The sequence below is a fragment of the Mustelus asterias genome, chromosome 3 (genome assembly GCF_964213995.1).
Source record: "Mustelus asterias chromosome 3, sMusAst1.hap1.1, whole genome shotgun sequence".
NCBI lineage: Eukaryota > Metazoa > Chordata > Chondrichthyes > Carcharhiniformes > Triakidae > Mustelus > Mustelus asterias.
The window spans coordinates 22,318,825-22,336,241 of NC_135803.1; the positions used below are offsets into that span (position 1 = coordinate 22,318,825).

The following is a 17,417-nucleotide window of genomic DNA, read 5'->3' on the forward strand; positions in this document are numbered from 1 at the left end:
TCAAAGTCCCAGAAAGATGATGTTAGTATCAGGTTGCAAACAGTTGTGCTGTAAACTGTCCATTTTCTTCTGAAATGAAAGGGAGTTGGAATCCATGTTAGCTAATTGGCATTTCTACCTGGATGCAAAGTTAATTTATTTCACGTCGCCATGGGGAAGAGGGCAGAGGAAGATGTTTTTGAGTTCAGGTTACAGGCTTCTCTACAAATCGATGAGTATCACAGATGGACAAAAGAGGTTCTGAATGGTCAAAGAGAAAGAGGCCATTTCGGCGTGTGAGCTACCTAGTTTACAAGAGGAAGATGATTTCCAGTCAAAGAGATGCATCCCGCAGCCCATCTAAGGAATCCAGGAGATTCATCCCTGGCACGGCCAGAAGGAGAGTCATTAGGGCAGGTTTTATTGCTGGTGGTTCATTTAAGAAGCTCTGAAAACTGAAGAAAGCACTCGAAGATGGCATTCCAAGTTATCGGTGAAGTGGGGATACGGAGACCCATTGGAAGCTGGAAACAACTACAGACTAAGAAGACTATAGTTCCACAAAGAGTGTGATGGGTGATAAATATGAAAGGGGAGGTCATTTTCACTAAAGTGGAAGTTGCCTGCAAAAAGAAAATGTATAGTTAATAGTTAAGTATTTAGTAATTTGTTACAGTAAAAGTTTTAAAACATGAAATAGTCACCTGACTTCTTTCAGCTATTAACTAAAAATTGGAATTTCTTTTTAAAAGTTACCACGCTCTGCACTATAGAGTTTCTATGTTTCTATGTAAAAGGATTCAATTGTTAACTTCTCCCAAAATTTGTTATAACAGTTAAACTGACAGAAGGATAGTTAAGTGAAGAGAATGTCCTGGCAAAATCCCTATTGATTTAACCGATTTTCATGATAGTGAGAGGAGAATAAAAGCTTCACCAAAAAAATCCTTTAAATAGTTTTTTTATTCATCTGTGGGACATGGGCGTCGCTGGTTGGCCAGCATTTATTGCCCATCCCTTATAAAGAATTCATAAAGAAGAAACAAGGAGAGATGGAGAGGTTTGGGGAGATCATAAATGATATGGAATGCTACTTTTACATATCTTTTGATGATGATGAACCTGCAATCTTTTACCAGTTTGTTAATGTACTATTATTAATTGGAAGCAGATTTGTTGGTCTGGTTGTATTTCAAATTCTGGGAAGTCTCACGAGCACCAGGTCAAGGAGCAGGTTTGGAGGTCTTGAGGGTCATAGTCTCTCACTACCTGGGCTTCAGACCAACTGCAATATAACAACTCTGTGCAATGCTCTTTTTAAATACACCAGGTGATTGTGTGCCCAGTTTCTAATGTTTGTTATTAATATATGACAGTTGGCTCTTTACCAGTGTTCAAAATTAAATTGAAGGAGCTTTGTACAAGATTTAATCGTGTGTGCTTGAGAGCAGACCAGCTAGTTCAGAGCTGGCAGTATTATTCCCCATTACTTTTCACAAATGTGTTCGGAATTTGGGAAGTTACTGAGGTTAACATTTTAACTTGAGGTGAATAACAAAATAACAAGATCAGCAGGTGTCTAGAGGAATGAGATGTGATTTTCCCAGTAACAAGATTAGCAGGTGTCTAAAGCAGTGATTCCCAACCTGTGGTCTGTGGACACTGCAGGTGGCCCATGGAAAAATATATATAATTAAGTACACTGCCTATGTGTCAAAATTAATGTTACATTATTCGCAATGCAAGTTGTTTCACAAACATCCTTGTGTAATATAATCCACAATGTATCTGCGGGTGTGCATCATAAACTATTTTAATATCTATTGATATAAAAGTTTGAGTCCGATCAGTCATAAGCTATGTTTTTTTTTAAATGTTTAAAACATCTTGCATACATTGTGGTCCGCCAAAGCTTTTGATGACTATCTATGGTCTGCTTAAAGGAAAAGGTTGGGAACTGTTCGTCAAGAGAAATTGAGGTGCAAGTTGCCATTTCAGAAAAACAGTTTACAAAAATTGCTATACTAACAACTTCTAAAAGGCAAGGAATTTGAAAGATGTAGACAGTTGAATCCACAGGGTGGAATATCAAAGAGACTGAACAGTATAACGATTGGAACCCTCATTGGGGATGCAGGCTAGTTTTCCATCCAACTGTCAGCCAGTCCATCTCCATCTAATCTTCAGAGAGGCCAATCTCATTTATGATCAGAGCTATGGTGGCCACATGTGGCATTTAGAGCCACGTGAGATTGCAGATACTCTCCTCCAAAAGACACAGGCCTGAATCTTACCACTGTTCACACTGGTGAGATTTTCCCATCCCGCTGCAGTGAACGGAGATTTGGCTGGCTGCCAAATTCTCCAACCTCGCTGCAGCAGGAGCGTGGCATGAACGGCTGGTAACATCGCGCCCACAGTTTTATGCCTTTGCTGAACCAGGAAAAGACATTTTCCAAGACTTGGTCATCTAAGCTGTATTGTGTGGTAACGAGTAGCCGGATTTATAGTGTTACGAAATTGGATGTTATTTGGGAAAAGCGTATCTCAGCGAGTTCAGGGAACGTGGGTATATTTTGGGAACGAGGTAATTTCAGATAAAGCAGTCTGTTTAGTTATTAATATACTTGTGTCATGGTGTACATTAGTCTTTCTTGTCATATGTTTTTCCACTTTAATACTACTTAAACAGTGCCATACCATGACTGGACTGGTTCCTTGCTTTTTTGCATTGTTCCTCACATTATTCCAAACAAATATACATCATTGAGAGCCAGTGTTTCAAGTTATCCTTCGGGGCTTTGAGACACTCTGGCAGGTAACATCATTGGGGTTCTTAACATGTCACATCAATCTACCTCATTCTTTGGCAGGAAACCTCTGAGTCCTTTTAGTCTTTCCTGCTTCCACTTTCAGCCTCTTAATACTGACTTAATCACCACTCACTGACGGACTGCCTTTTCCCATTGCAATTCTCAACACTTGGTGGTCCGTGCATCTTGGTTTCTCAATTTTTAAAAAGTAAACTGCCTTGGTTTCAGAACAAGGGTTTTATCCTCCGACTTCGCTGAATCAACAGAACATTGAGTAATTTCAGTCACTGTTTGATAACTGCCAAGTTATTTTTATAACTGATGGGGAAACACCCAAACAAGCTGCCTTAAACGTGTCATCAAAATTGTGTTTTAGGAATCAGATTCTCTGGATAAACAAAACCAGTTAATGGTACAATCATGGATGTCTGTATGAAATGAGGAATTTTTCACAATATTAGTAGATGTGAAGGCTCGTGACTTTTACACGTTCACATTTTTAATAGGTGAAAGATCACAAGCAGATGAGCATGGAAGAAGCAAGTCCCAGCCAAGTTGCCAAGGTCATAACCAAAATAGCAAGCTGGGAATCTTTTTGTGAAAAAACAAACAGCCATCGCTTTATCTGGAGTTGTTCGGTTCATTACTGAAGACAGCAGTTAAGGAAGTGGACTTGTGACTTAACGTGCGGGTTTCTGAATTTAAGGTTCTTCACTGGGCATGAAGATTACAAAAACAATTGATAACTTGAGTGAATTCTTGCAGGACATGTCAGCCGGGTTGGTTAAAGATTAAATTGAAAGCTATTTGAGATCAAAGGTACGGTGTCTTTGACACAAAAGTGGGTAAAGTGCGGGCAGAGCAAATATCCATTGAAAAGGTTAGCCAAAACGCCCAAGGATGGATGCATAGAAGGTATTAAAAGAAAGAAATATTACAGAAATTGAGGAACGACACAAACGAGGAGACATGCAGATATTTTCAGTATGTCACTTGGACAAATGAATGTTTCCCTGAGAAAAAGGGAAATGAGATTTGAACTAGCATTACTCCAAATATATATACTGACACGAAAGGTGGATCTACCCAGGAAACAGATGATTCAAAGAGGAATAGATACTACATCTGACTTCCCAGGAAGCTTGCATCCGGAGAAGGTGAGGCAATCCTTTCGACTCTGCTGACTCAGAAAGATGAGATTTCTTAACACTTCCACTATAAGCTGAACTAATTAGAAGATTAATGTACCAAAGAGACTTTCTATCTACAGCTGTTATCTTGCAACTACAGGCAGTCCTCAACTTTATGACTTTTGAGTTACACTTACAATATTTATAAATTGACACCATTTCTAACTTATAATGTCGGTTTTGAGTTCAAACATTCAGAAGTGTACATCAATGTTCTGAACTGCCCATCTCCTTGACTCAAGACGCTCAGTTGCTTTTCCGATGCATTTTTACTTGGTGAATCTTTGTTTGCAAACTTTTTCTCTGTTTTATAATAATTTATTGCTACGTTACTTTTTTTTATAATTGAGCACGTAATCCCAGAATTACGTGCTCAATTATAAAAAAGTAATGCAGCATTTTGGTATTGGGCCTTGGTTCAGTTCTAAGCTTATTTATTAGTGTCACAAATAGGCTTACATTAACACTGTAATGAAGTTACTGTGAAATTCCCCTAGTCATCACATTCCGGTGTCTGTTTGGGTACACTGAGGGAGAACTTAGCAAGGCTCATCCACCCAACCATGTCTTTCGGATTGTGGGCGGAAACCAGAGCACCCGGAGGAAACCCATGGAGACACGGGGAGAACGTGCAAGCTCCGCACAGACAGTGACCCAAGGCTGGAATTGAACCCAGGTCCCTGGAGTTGCAAAGCAGCAGTGCTAACCACTGTGCCACCCACTCAGGAACCAATCTGCCATTTATAACATTGTTCTGGTGGGAAAATCGGTTCCGGCTTACGACTTTTTGACTTGTCATATGTTCGAGGACTGCCTGTATATAAAAATTATCAATAAACTAATTATGATAATTTTACTTCAGTTTTGGACATTGAGCTTGTTGTATTAAATGTGTCGTAAGTAAAGCCCAGCCAATGTCTGATTCCTGTATTATATTTGAACTGCCTTTTGTATCTCTATCTACCAGTTAACAATATACATCTAAATAGTTGTGAACTTGAGGATTTAACAAATAAATGGTTCCAATCATATTATCATACAGGTGGTAGTGTTGTACCTGTTAATTCTCAGATACTTTCGACCAGTTTACTCACTCCAAGGTTTTACCCCGGTGCCCTTATTTGCAAGATGGACAAAGGACAAACACAAGTTAAGGTTCAACAAGTTTATTAATAACAACACTATTAACCCTTAAATTACCCACATAAAACAAGAGGATACCCCAGATTCAAGTATGCTACCCGCAAGATGGTTTGGTTAAACTGCAGGCTCGATTCTCTGAGTCCCTCTGGTCCGTCGTCACGAAGGTGAGTCTCGATGGCAGCTTCTTCCTTCCTTCCTTCTCTGGTCAGTCTTCCGAATGGTCAAGGCCCTCGTCGAGTCATCACTGCTGATCTGTCTGAAAACATGTTCCTTTATCCCCCTGCCTGCTTGCCTTTCCAGAAACTTCTCTGGCTTCCAGCCAATGAGGTCCCAGGAGGGGGTTCCAATACCCAGTGGGTTTCTTGATGTCTGCCTGACAGGACCCCAGGGTCCGCCCCCAGGTGTCCCATCTCCATGCTGTTGCTTACATGTAACTGCAGGAACTTTCGGTGACAAAGTCTGGCCCAATCTGGGCTTCTAACAATAGGCCGGTGCATTTCAATGAGGTGCAATGATCTCCTGCTAAGTATCAATAGAGTGCAATGACCTTTGATGGGTCAGGCCCAGACACATTTGTGTATTTGTACAATTGGCCTGCCTGAGGTTTGACTGTGTTTGATTTTAATATGCCCAATTCTTTAATTTAGGATATCCAATTTTATCAGCCTTAAAATTAGGCCCTGTTTATATCACCACAGTAGTAAAAGAAGTGTTAGTCCTTAATCCATAGTTTGATTTCCTCTTTAATGAGAAGTATAATTCCTTCACTCAGATTACATAGCGGGTTGGTAGACTCTAGAATATGTGCGGCACTTCCCATTCCTTGGCAAGTGCCTCTCTCACAAGGTCACCATTGATAAGAAGATCCAATACCAGATCATGTGTGCCAGCTCAGCCTTCTACAGCAGCGAGAGTTTGTTCAAAAGTCCTTGTGTATGGAGCTGTTACTATCACCACACTCCTGTACTGCAGTGAATCTGGACTGTGTGTATCTGCGACGCATTGGAGCACCAGAGAAATCCCATCAATGCCTCTGCCGCATCCTTTGGATTCAATGGGAGAAACAAATGTCTGTGTTCTCCTTGAAGCCAAGTATTCAGGCAAAACTACTGCCAAATCAACAATAATGGACTGGACATGTCCAGATGGCTGAAAAATGTCTCTTGTGCCAGATCCTGCTTTCTCAACTATCAAATGACCAATGTTCCAGAGGAGTACAAGAAAAATGCTTCTAAGGAAGTCTGAAGCTCTCCTTGAAGTGTGGCAGCATTGGCGTTAATGACTGGAGGGAGCTTGCCATCAATCTTTCTAAATGGCGACAACATGTCCATCAAGCTTCATCAGGCTGCAAGTTCAAAAGCCTTGAGCCAAGGCAGCAGCAGAGAAAGAAAGATATGGAAGCACATCCTGAACTCCAGATCCCACTACCTCACGAGATGCCATGCCCATGGGCCCAAAGATCTGCAGGTCAAGGATCATTCTGTTCAGTTACCTGAAGACTTATGGCAGACCCTGAGTACCTGTCACCCTTGAATCGTAGGACAGCTGACAACACTGGTTGTCTAAGCACCAATATTAATCTGAAATAAAAGCAGAATATATTGGACATAACTCGGGTTCTATTTCCACAGATTACCCTTTCATCAGTATACTGAAACGTTGAAAACATTATACATTTTTACTGATACAAATTTAAATTGTTATGGTTGGAAAAAGCTGCATAGTCAAAGCTACATAGTCTCTTGAAAGTATAACTTAGAGAAAAAAGTGCTGAAATCTTATTTCTGCAGAATGGAAATGAAAAAACATTGGAATGGATGGCAGTGGATGAACAGAAGTCATCAGGCAGCGGCCCTGCCAAATGGTAGCCAGGATAACTTCATTCCTGCCTTGGGCAGGAACCCAATCTGAGCCGGTAGGGCAGGTTGGGCGAATCTCGATTGCCTTGATGCTATTAAGGAATCCTGATTTTTGACTGACGCTCCATTCTGCGAGGCATGGGATTCCCGCAGGCCGTCTCAAAATCCTGCCCAAAGACACTCAGAATTTCTATCCAACGAAACAGGTTGATATGATCATGGTTTGCAAATTAAGGGTGAGCAGCAGAGGATCAATTGGAGCCATCCCATTTGATTTGGGATGATCGGAAAAGAGACCATATTTAAGATGAATGGATTTCAGGAAGGTGCAATAAAGCATGAGTTCACTGAAGGGTTGGTTAGTTTTTTAAAATAGTTCAGCAAGGGACATTGTGGAGATAAGTTGTTTGAATTGCTTCGAAGTATCCTTAAGAAAAACCGAAAACAAAAATTGATTACAAAATGTTAGGGCAAAAAAGATTAAATGAAAGTGTGGACTTTTCCACCACAGATTTCATATGTTTCTTTAAACTAGACGTTCCCATTTTATTCTAATATGAGTAGTCAATGTAAGTGATCTTAAGTGTTTTGCACTGCTACCTCACAGCGTCAGGGACCTGGGTTTGATTTCTGGCTTGGGTCACTGTATGTCTGGAGTTTGCACATTCTCCGTGTCTCTGTGGGTTTGCTCCGGGTTTCCTCCCACAGTCCAAAGATGTGTTAGGTGCATTGGCCATGTTAAATTCTCCCTCAGTGTACCCAAACAGGTGCCGGAGTGTGGCGGCTTTGGGGTTTTTCACAGTAACTTCATTGCAGTGTTAATGTAAGCCTACTTGTGACTAATAAATAAACTTTAACTTCTGACTAAAACAAAACCTGTTACATTTAAGGATTGTGTTGTAATTGAGGAATTTGTAGGTTTGAACTGTGGTTGGAACTGCCCGGACTGGAGCCCTTGCTGTGTTGCTGACAGGGACCAAGTATTTTGTACAAAAGATGTTGGGTGGAATTCTCCCATCCCATTTGTTGTAGGTTTGGCAGCGGGCGGGAACGGAGAATCTGACGGAAGCCAAAAATTGGAAAACTAGCTGGCGGAGAATCAAACTGCAATTCTCTCAATGGTGGGTTAATAATGAGTCACTCTTCCCACCAACTAGTGGCATGAACCCGCTAGTTTGGGTAGCAGTGCTGCCCCACAGCGCCAGGGACCCGGCTTTGATTCCCAGCTTGGGTGACTGTCTATGTGGAGTTTGCATATTCTCCCTGTGTCTGCATAGGTTTCCTCCGGGTGCTCCGGTTTCCTCCCACAATCCAAAGATGTGCGGGTTAAGTGGACTGGCCATGTTAAATTGCCCCTTAATGTCAGGGGGACTAATAGGGTAAACGCATGGGGTATTGGAGATGGGGCCTGGGTGGGATTGTGGTAGGTGCAGACTCGATGGGCCGAATGACCTCCTTCTACATTGAGGGATTCTATGATAACACCATTTGCATTTATTTGTATCTCATGAATGCTCATTAAAACAGCTCCTCGTGGCCACACTGGCATCCCATCATGCCTTTCAATCTTGCATCACGTCAATGTGAAATTACCTCAGTCTAAAAGCCGATTGCTAAAGAGTGGAGCATATGCAAGGCAGTGCTCAGTTTGCAAGAGATTTCAAGGTGAATTCAAAAAAAACCTTTCTGCCAGAGTGCCGAGCTGCTCTTGATGCACTGTTCACCATTCTGCCATGGTAGATCAGCTCTTGCCCTTCATCTCCATGCCAAGCTGGCCTTCATGGGCAGCACCGTGCTGCTGGACCCATGGACTCACCTGTGTCACTGAGTTGGATCAGTACAACACCTGGGATTGGGGAGTACAGGGGTTTCCTCCCCCCTGGTACGACACAGCAGTGTCTAACTCGACAGCACTGTGCTGCGGGACTCAGGCAGCCACCACAGCAAAGGTTCAAAGTTCGACTGGTTGTGGAATGCAAGGTGAGGGATGGGTCAGGGGTGGCTTGACAAAGATAAGGGAGGCAATGTGGAAGGAGGGCTGTGCAAAGTGGTGCGAGGGCTCATAATGGCAAGAAAAGGGGCAAGGAGGTGGATGAAGACTGAGGGGAGGGAAACTGGAGTCTGACAAACCTTCATGAAAACTTCACAAACAAGGGAGTCAAAGGGATAGCATATTGTTTACAGGATGGGAATGCACAAAGACTCCAGACGCAGTGGGTAGCTGTCCAAATGGGGCTTGAGCTCCTCACTGGTGATGGGCTCGGGGAGGGGTGGTCAAATTGAGGAACAGACTTCTTCTTGAGGCTAGTAGCCTTTTCCCTCTGGGTTGCTGACTCGCTGCATGATCTGGTAAAGACGCATGGGCAGGAAAGAGTGAAATGAGTGTGCTGGGCAGGTGTTTCAATATAGCGCCGGGATCTCCAAACCTGCCGGCTGATGGCGGGTGGACTGATCAGCTGCTCTTCAGCCAGGAGATTCGGAGGGGAACTGACCTCTGCTGCATAATTAATGAGGCTCCAAGCGCAGAATCTGGCGCAGGGTCCCGCCATTCTGGCCAGGTGGGAAAGCACCACCAGAGTCACACGCTAACGCACTTAGTCTCAAATGGAAAATACAACCCCTCGTTCATTGCAACAGATTCTCCCAAAGGTCTTGAGAGAAAATAAATTCACCTTGCCTTCAGGTGAGGTGGGGAGAGGCGATTTTAAGGACTCCTAAATGCATCAGGTTTACAAATTTACAGGGCGGCACGGTAGCACAGTGGTTAGCACTGCTGCTTCACAGCTCCAGGGTCCTGGGTTCGATTCCCGGCTGGGTCACTGTCTGTGTGGAGTTTGCACATTCTCCTCGTGTCTGCGTGGGTTTCCTCCGGGTGCTCCGGTTTCCTCCCACAGTCCAAAGATGTGCGGGTTAGGTTGATTGGCCATGCTAAAATTGCCCCTTAGTGTGCGTAGGTTAGAGGGATTAGTGGGTAATATATGTAGGGATATGGGAGTAGGGCCTGGGTGGGATTGTGGTCGGTGCAGACTTGATGGGCCGAATGGCCTGTTTCTGCACTGTAGGGTTTCTATGATTTCTTTCTATGAAATAAGTTGTTGCTCAAATCTTCAAGGACAGCACTGTCCGTTTATTCATTTTCTTTACTTGTGTGGAAAATACAACTGCAGTAACTCTGATGATGCATTGTCCTAGCACCACCTTGTGGGGAAAAAATGTTCGATGGTGTAATATTGTTTGCTGCCAAACAAAAATATTTTAATACGTGTGTGTGCATATGCTGCTGATTTACAAAAATTCAGATTAGCTTTGAGCTTTCTTCAAGAAAACTGATGTCAAGGTCTGTCAAATAAATTAGTCATCATGTGAATTTGCTTCAATTAGTTTTCCCTGATGCTAGAATTATGTCACGGGCAGAATTTTCCCAAAAAATTACCAAGTGTCATTTTCGGGCGAGAAAACCATTGTGATTTAAGTTTTCTCACACTTAGTCATGTTGTGGGAGAGTGGTGAGTTTTGCACCAGTTCTGAGGGGGGCACGGCTTGAGCAAGCCGGTAAGCCCGGCTTCAGAGATCCGCTGATCTCCAGTTGAAATGAAGGACCCCGCTCCTCCCCCCATGGACATCAGGGAACACGCCCCACCCTGTACTCTTTGAAGGGATGTTTAGCCATCCCCTCTTCCCAACAAAGGCCGCTGGCATCAGGGCATTGGGTCCCCCTTCATGACCCTCTTCATGACACCCCTCCACCCCTTCATGATCCCTTTCATGGCTTCCCTTCATGACTGCCCCCCTTCATGAGCCCCGTCAGGTCCCCTCAAGCCCTGCCCCCTTGACACTGCCCCTAGCAACCTGGCAGTGCCCACCTGGTACTGCCAGGGTGTAGCTGGCATGACAATGCAGGCACTGCCAGATTGGCAATGCCAAGCCAGGTCCCCAACCACTGGGCTTCAATGGCCTGCAAGACCCCCCCCCCCCCCCCCGTCAATGCGGCCATCAAGCCTGGTCTCCATTTATGAAGACCAATAGTGATTCTGCCTGGGATCTCGCAACGCCCAAGGATTGGAAAATCATGAGAGCGGGGAAGATCTGGCCTCGAACGGACTCTGCATATTTAAATGCTCATTTCAAATATGCTGATCTTGTTCCTGCCCAGTAGGTACTGGCGTGCTGGGTGGGGAGATAGTGGCGAGGTTTGGCGCCAGCACGGAATGTGCTAAACCACACCCGCGGTTTTCTGGTCCCACTCCACTCTAACACGTTCTGTGCTGGGCGCAATGCAGCCAGAAAGTCGCGGCCCATTGTTTGACTTGAAGCCAGTTTAAAGAATTATTCAGGTTGAGAATCTCTGATGGAAGTATTTTTTTCTGGAAACCAGGCAGAGCTATTTCTGGTAAGACCACTTAATGCTTGAACATGAGCTTCTGTTTTGTATCTGAACAGTGGAATTTGGAATTATTGTGACAAAATGTAGTTGGGTTTTACAAACTGATGCACCCCGTGGGTCTGCATTTGATGTGGATGGATGGTACCATCCATTAATGGGTGGAAAATTTAAATGCTGGCCAGCGATATTCCCTCCAAATTTCCTTTTCTGTGCATGGTCTAAATATTACAACGCGTGGTATATTTTTTGTGGCAGTGCACATTTGATATCTTGGATGGAATGATTTGCGAGTGGCTTGCGCGGTAATTTCCAGATTTCTGCATGCACACAGCTTAGGAAAGAGTTCATCCTAAATCAACTTACTTTCTGGAAACCAGATATTGAACAGTATTGGCAGAGGGCTTTATGAACAGTCTGTGTACCTGGCAGCAGATGGAGATACTGTTGTGGGACTTGGGAGTAGGAAATGCCTGATTCAAAAACAAACACACTGAGGGGAAGGCTGAAATATATTCAGCTGCATACGTTGTGACATCCCTGGATGATGCTGATGCGAGGATTGGGATGGCGAAAAAAAATTGGATTCTGAGGCCATCAAAGTGAAGGTGAAATAAAGGTCAGTGTGTGTGAGGGAGCTGTTCATCTCTCATTAGTCGGAAGCAGCTTTAATGAGGTAGTTATACAGTGTCTAGTTGTATAACATTTTCTATTTATGTTGGACACTTTCTAGCCAATTCATTTCATGTAATTGAAAAAAGAGCAACTTAGCTTGGAAGCACATTTGTTTTAGGAACGGATGTGTAAAGCAGATTTGAATCAGAACAATTCGAACGGGGGCGTATTTGCCCAAAATCCTACAGCGTGCTTTATCCAAGGCTGCTAAGTTGTGATTTTTATAGAAGAAAAGAATGAAGGAAACATAGAATGCGATCCACAAAATGCTGGAAATGTCTAATGAAAGCCGATATTGAATTATTCATCACAATGGAGCAGTGGCTCTGGTCGTAACTCTGACTGGATCAGGAAGTTGGGAAACAAGAGACTTATGCTATTGGGTGAATTGAAATTGAGCTTAACTAGATAGAACATGTATGGCCATCAATACAAGAGATTTTGGAAAAAGAACAGGACTCCATTGTGTAAGCGGTGAGCTATTCAGACAGTGACTGGAATGTCTATTCATATTTTTAAAATATCAGACAAATAGCTTGACACATCCTTGTCACTATTATCTAAACCCTTAATCATACCCTCATTCATAGTGATGAGGCATCGGGAAAACAGATTGCACAGTGCCTTTTTCAAAAAAGAAGCTGATAGTTGCATCAGAGAAATGAATGAGACAGGATTTGATTTGAAATTCAAATATGCAAGAAAAATTAACAACAGTTGTCTCTCAAATCCCGGCTTGGGTCACTGTCTGTGTGGAGTTTGCACATTCTCCCTGTGTCTGCTTGGCTTTCCTCCTACAGTCCGAAAAGATGTGCGGGTTAGGTGCATTAGCCATGCTCAATTGCCCCTGGGATGTGTAGGTTAGAGGGATTAGCGGGGTATATATGTGGGACTGTACGGATAGGGCCTGGGTGGGATTGTAGTTGGTGCAGACTTGATGGGCTGAATGGCCTCCTTCTGCACTGTAGGGTTTCTATGATTCTATGAAATATTTTTCTTTTCTGTTGTCCACCATTTTCCCTTCTGTTCTAGCAAGCAACATCTTGCCAGGGAGAAGTCACCTTCTCTAATGCAAGTCCGTCTCCATTTGTGTTTTGCAACAGCTCAACAAATTCAGTATTAATGCAGTCACACTCCAAGAACAGTACCGGGCACACATGAGGTGTGTCGACCTAATGAAGCTACAACACGGGGCTACTGGCATGCCAAACAGTGGAAGCAGCATGTGATAGGCAGAGCTAAATGATCCCACAGCCAACGCTTCAGATCTGAGCTCTGCAGTCCTGCCACATCCAGTCTTGAATGGTAATGGACAATTAAACAGCTTACTGGAGAAGGAGGCTCCGCAAATATCCCCATCCTCAAAGACAGGGGAGCCCACACACCAGTGTTAAAGACAAGACTGAAACATTTGCAACAATTTTAAGCCAGAATGCCGACTGGATAATCCATCTCCTCCTGAGGTCCCTAGCATCACAGATGCTAGTCTCCGCCAATTTGATTCACTTCACGTGATATCAAGAAACAGCTGAAGGCACTGGACACTGCAAAGCCTATGGGCCCTGACAACATTCTGGCATTACTACTGAAGATGTGTGCTCCAGAACTTGCCCGCGTCCCAAGACAAGCTATTCCAGTACAGCTACAACACTGGCATCTCCCCAACAATGTGGAAAACGCCCATGTATATCCTGTCCACAAAAAGCAGGACAAATTCAACCTGGCCCCACCAGTCTATTCTCGATCATCCGCAAAGTGATGGAAGGTGTCATCAACAGTGCTGTCAAGCAATAAACATGGACAAAAGAGCTGAGGTGAGAGTGACTGCCCTTGACATCAAGGCTGCATTTGACCGAGGCTGACATCAAGGAGCCCGAGCAAAACTGAAGTCATTGGGAATCGGCTGGTTGGAGTCATACCTACACAAAGGAAGATAGTTGTAGTTATTGGAGGTCAATTATCTCAATCCCAGAATATCACTGCATGAGTTACTCGGGTCACCATTCTCAGCCCAATCATCTTCAGCTGCTTCATCAAAGACTTTCCTCCATCCGAAGGACAGAAGTGGAGATGTTTGTTGATGATTGCACAATATTTGGTACTGTTCGCACCTCCCCAGATACTGAAGCAACCTGTCTCCATATGCAGCAAGATCTGGACAATATTCAGGCTTGGGCTGATAAGTGGCAAGTAATATTCATGCCAGGCAATGACCTCCTCAATAAGAGAGGATCTAACCATCTCCCATTGACATTCAATAGCATTACCATCACTAAATTCCTCTACTATCAACATCCTGGGAATTACCAGTGACCAGAAATAGAAATGGACCTGTTACTGTGGTTGTAAAAGCAGCTCGGAGACTTTGTATCCCGAGCAGAGTAACTTACCTCCTGACTTCCCACAACCTTTGCACCATCTACAAGGCATGTGTCAAGAGTGTGATGGAATACTCCACTTGCCTGGATGAGTGCAGCTCCAACAACATTCTAAGCCCGACATCATCCAGAATAAAGCAACCGCTTGATTGGCGCACCACTGCCTGCACCATCGACTCATAGTAACAGCAGTGTATACTATCTGCAGGATGCTCTGCAGCAACTCACCAAGGCTCCTTTTTGAGAGCACCTTCCAAACCTGCAATCTCTCCCACCTAGAAACACAAGGGCAGCAGATGCAAGGGAACAGCACCAGCTGGGTGTTCCCCTCCAAGCCACTCGCCATCCTGACTTGGAAATATATCACCGTTCCTTAACTTTTGCAGTGTCAAGATCCTGGAACCCACTTCCTAACATCACTGTGGATGTACTGGCACCAGTTGAACTGCAATGGGTCAATAGGTGACTCAACATTATCTTTTCGAAGGCAATTCAAGAAGGAGAACAAATGCTGGCCTAGCCAGTAACATCCACATCCTATGAAAGAATAAAACACTCCAATGCCAATGTAGAAAATGAGATTTTGGCTGCTGCACCAAGGCTACTTTTAGAAGGTTGCGTGAAATCACATAATTGATATTGTATTGTTGCCAAATTTGCTGAATGTACAAAAATAGGTAGAAAAGCAAGCTGTGAGGAGGATACAAAGTGTTTGCAAACGGATATAGGTGGGTTGAGTGGGCAAAAGGGATATCGTGCATTGGAAGCCATTCAGAGAAGGTTCACTAAGCTGCTTCCTGGGGTGAAGAGTTTATCTTGCGAGGAATGTTTGGGCCTAGGCTCATTGGAGTTCTGAAGAATGAGAGGTTATCTTAAGATTCCGAGAGGTCTTGATAAAGTGGATGCTGAGATGATGTTTCCCCTTTGTCAGTAAATGCAAGAATAGGAAGTTCAATTTAAGGTAGAATTTCTTCTTTTCCACTGAGAATAGTGAAAGCTGATTTCAACCATGATGCTATTGAATGGCAGAGAAAGTTCAAGGAGCCAAATGGCCTACTCCTCCGAGTATGCATGTTCATAGACTGGGTCATTGAATATATTCAAGCTTAAATTGGATAGGTTTTTGACCTACAAGGGAGTAGAGGGTTATTGGGGGCAGGCATAGAAGTGGAGTTAAAGCCACAATCAGATCAGCCATGATCTTATTGAATGGGCCAAACTCCTCCTAATTCTTGTGATATTATACTGTAAGGTTGGAGCAGCATTTGGCTCAGTACTGCCATCATCAGTAAAATGTTGGGAGTGACACTTATGATTGTTGGAAACTTTGAGAAATATTTATTTTTAAGGCTGATGTTAATCTGGGCTTTCAAATTAAGTCAAGCAATTGGCATTCAAAATGATAATGCTTGGCATGCATCCCGAGAACCTGACCTCAACATTGTTCCGAAAGTGAGGCATTTCCAGAAGGGACAGCACTCCCAAAAATGTGCACCAAGTTTATATTGTAAAGCTTTCTATATTTCCTTTTTTTTTGAGCTCCTTGTTGCCTTGTTCAAGCTGAACATGCTGCCTCTTCTTTGGAGACGTGTTGGGATATTCATACTTTGGGCGGGATTTTCCATGCACCCCGCTGCCTGTTTCATGGTGGCAGAGGTGGCCTGCCATTGGCTGTTGACAGGATCTTCTGGTCCCGCCGTTGTCAATGAGGTTTCCCATTGCACCGTCGGCAGGACTGAAAGATCCTGCCAGCATGAACGGCCGGAACATTCTGGCGATTTATGTTCAATCTCCTAATGGCCTGAGCTGTCGGAAGTGACTGAGCATCCTGAGTAAACTTTGAACAGCAAAATGACAATTCACCAGATCCTTGATGGGAGGTAAAATAAATCCATTTTCTTTATTTGATAAATGACCTAGTTTTTTTTTTCTGGGTTTGCGTATACATTTCTCTCATTTATCCTTTTTGTCTATGTGAGCAAGCATATTTCTAATGGTACATAATACATGACTTTTTAAAAAGTGTTGAATTCGCACCACTGCATTGCCAGTTTTACAAATGAGTTTATGTTTTGGGATTATTTATTTAACTTGGTATAAATGAAGGTGGTCGTGTGACCAAAGTCTATCTGACCTGGCTGAGTGGCCAATGTCAACAGCAACAACAACAATGGTTAAGAGCTACAATCAAACATGCTGGGAATTTTGGTCGAGTTAAACAGTGATACAGGTCAGAGAAAGCTGAAGCAAGTCATGCATGACCTATCCTGAGTCCTGACCTGACACCTCCTGTGTTGATGAAATAACGATGGTCATTTGGATGAGTGCCAGACAGACTGGAGCCACTGATTACTGCCTAATGTCACTTGCATGCAACTTGGTGTAAACATTTGGGAATTGTTTACAAGTAAATCTATTGGTTATAATCGAACATTGTGATCAGTTTCCGGTGGTATCGTTGGTTGAATGCCAGAGAACTCTGTGGAAAGATGTTCAAAGCTTGAGGTAAAAAGAGGTTTTTTTACTTGAGTCTTTTACTCAGCAGAAACTCCAGAATCACATTCGCAATGTGTGCCTGAAAATCAGCTTCAGAGAAGAACAATGAAACATCAGATCCATTCTCAAGTGCGGACTTAGCCAGTTCACTCAAGTGGGTAGTATTTGCTTTCAGTCAAAACTTAACTTCAACCTTAACTTGAAGCCATTTAACTTCAACGCTAACTCATTTAACTTTAACTGAATTGAGTTAAAGTAAGTGTTACATCTAATGTCTATTTATGTTAAGTATTGGTACCTGTAACATTAAATAAAGAGGGAGTTTTGCTAACATGAAATCTGAGTCAACTCTGTCTTTTATTAGTCATGGAGATGCCGGCGTTGGACTGGGGTAAACACAGTAAGAGTTTTAACAACACCAGGTTAAAGTCCAACAGGTTTATTTGGTAGCAAATGCCATTAGCTTTCGGAGCGCTGCTCCTTCGTCAGATGGAGTGGATATC

At 43.3% G+C, this 17,417-nt stretch overlaps 1 protein-coding gene across 2 annotated transcripts in view; it reads left to right on the plus strand.

Moving 5' to 3' along the window:
* The window catches only part of zbtb38 (zinc finger and BTB domain containing 38), a 46,810-nt gene that overhangs the window by 19,728 nt on the left and 9,665 nt on the right, over positions 1-17,417 (plus strand). The window contains exon 1 of one of the 2 annotated variants that reach the window (XM_078201920.1): positions 16,976-17,068. The exons of the other annotated variant lie outside the window; for it this stretch is intronic. The gene's annotated coding sequence lies outside the window, so the exon portion shown is untranslated. Of the gene's footprint in view, positions 1-16,975; positions 17,069-17,417 lie in introns of those variants that run through there. 2 annotated transcript variants of the gene reach the window in all.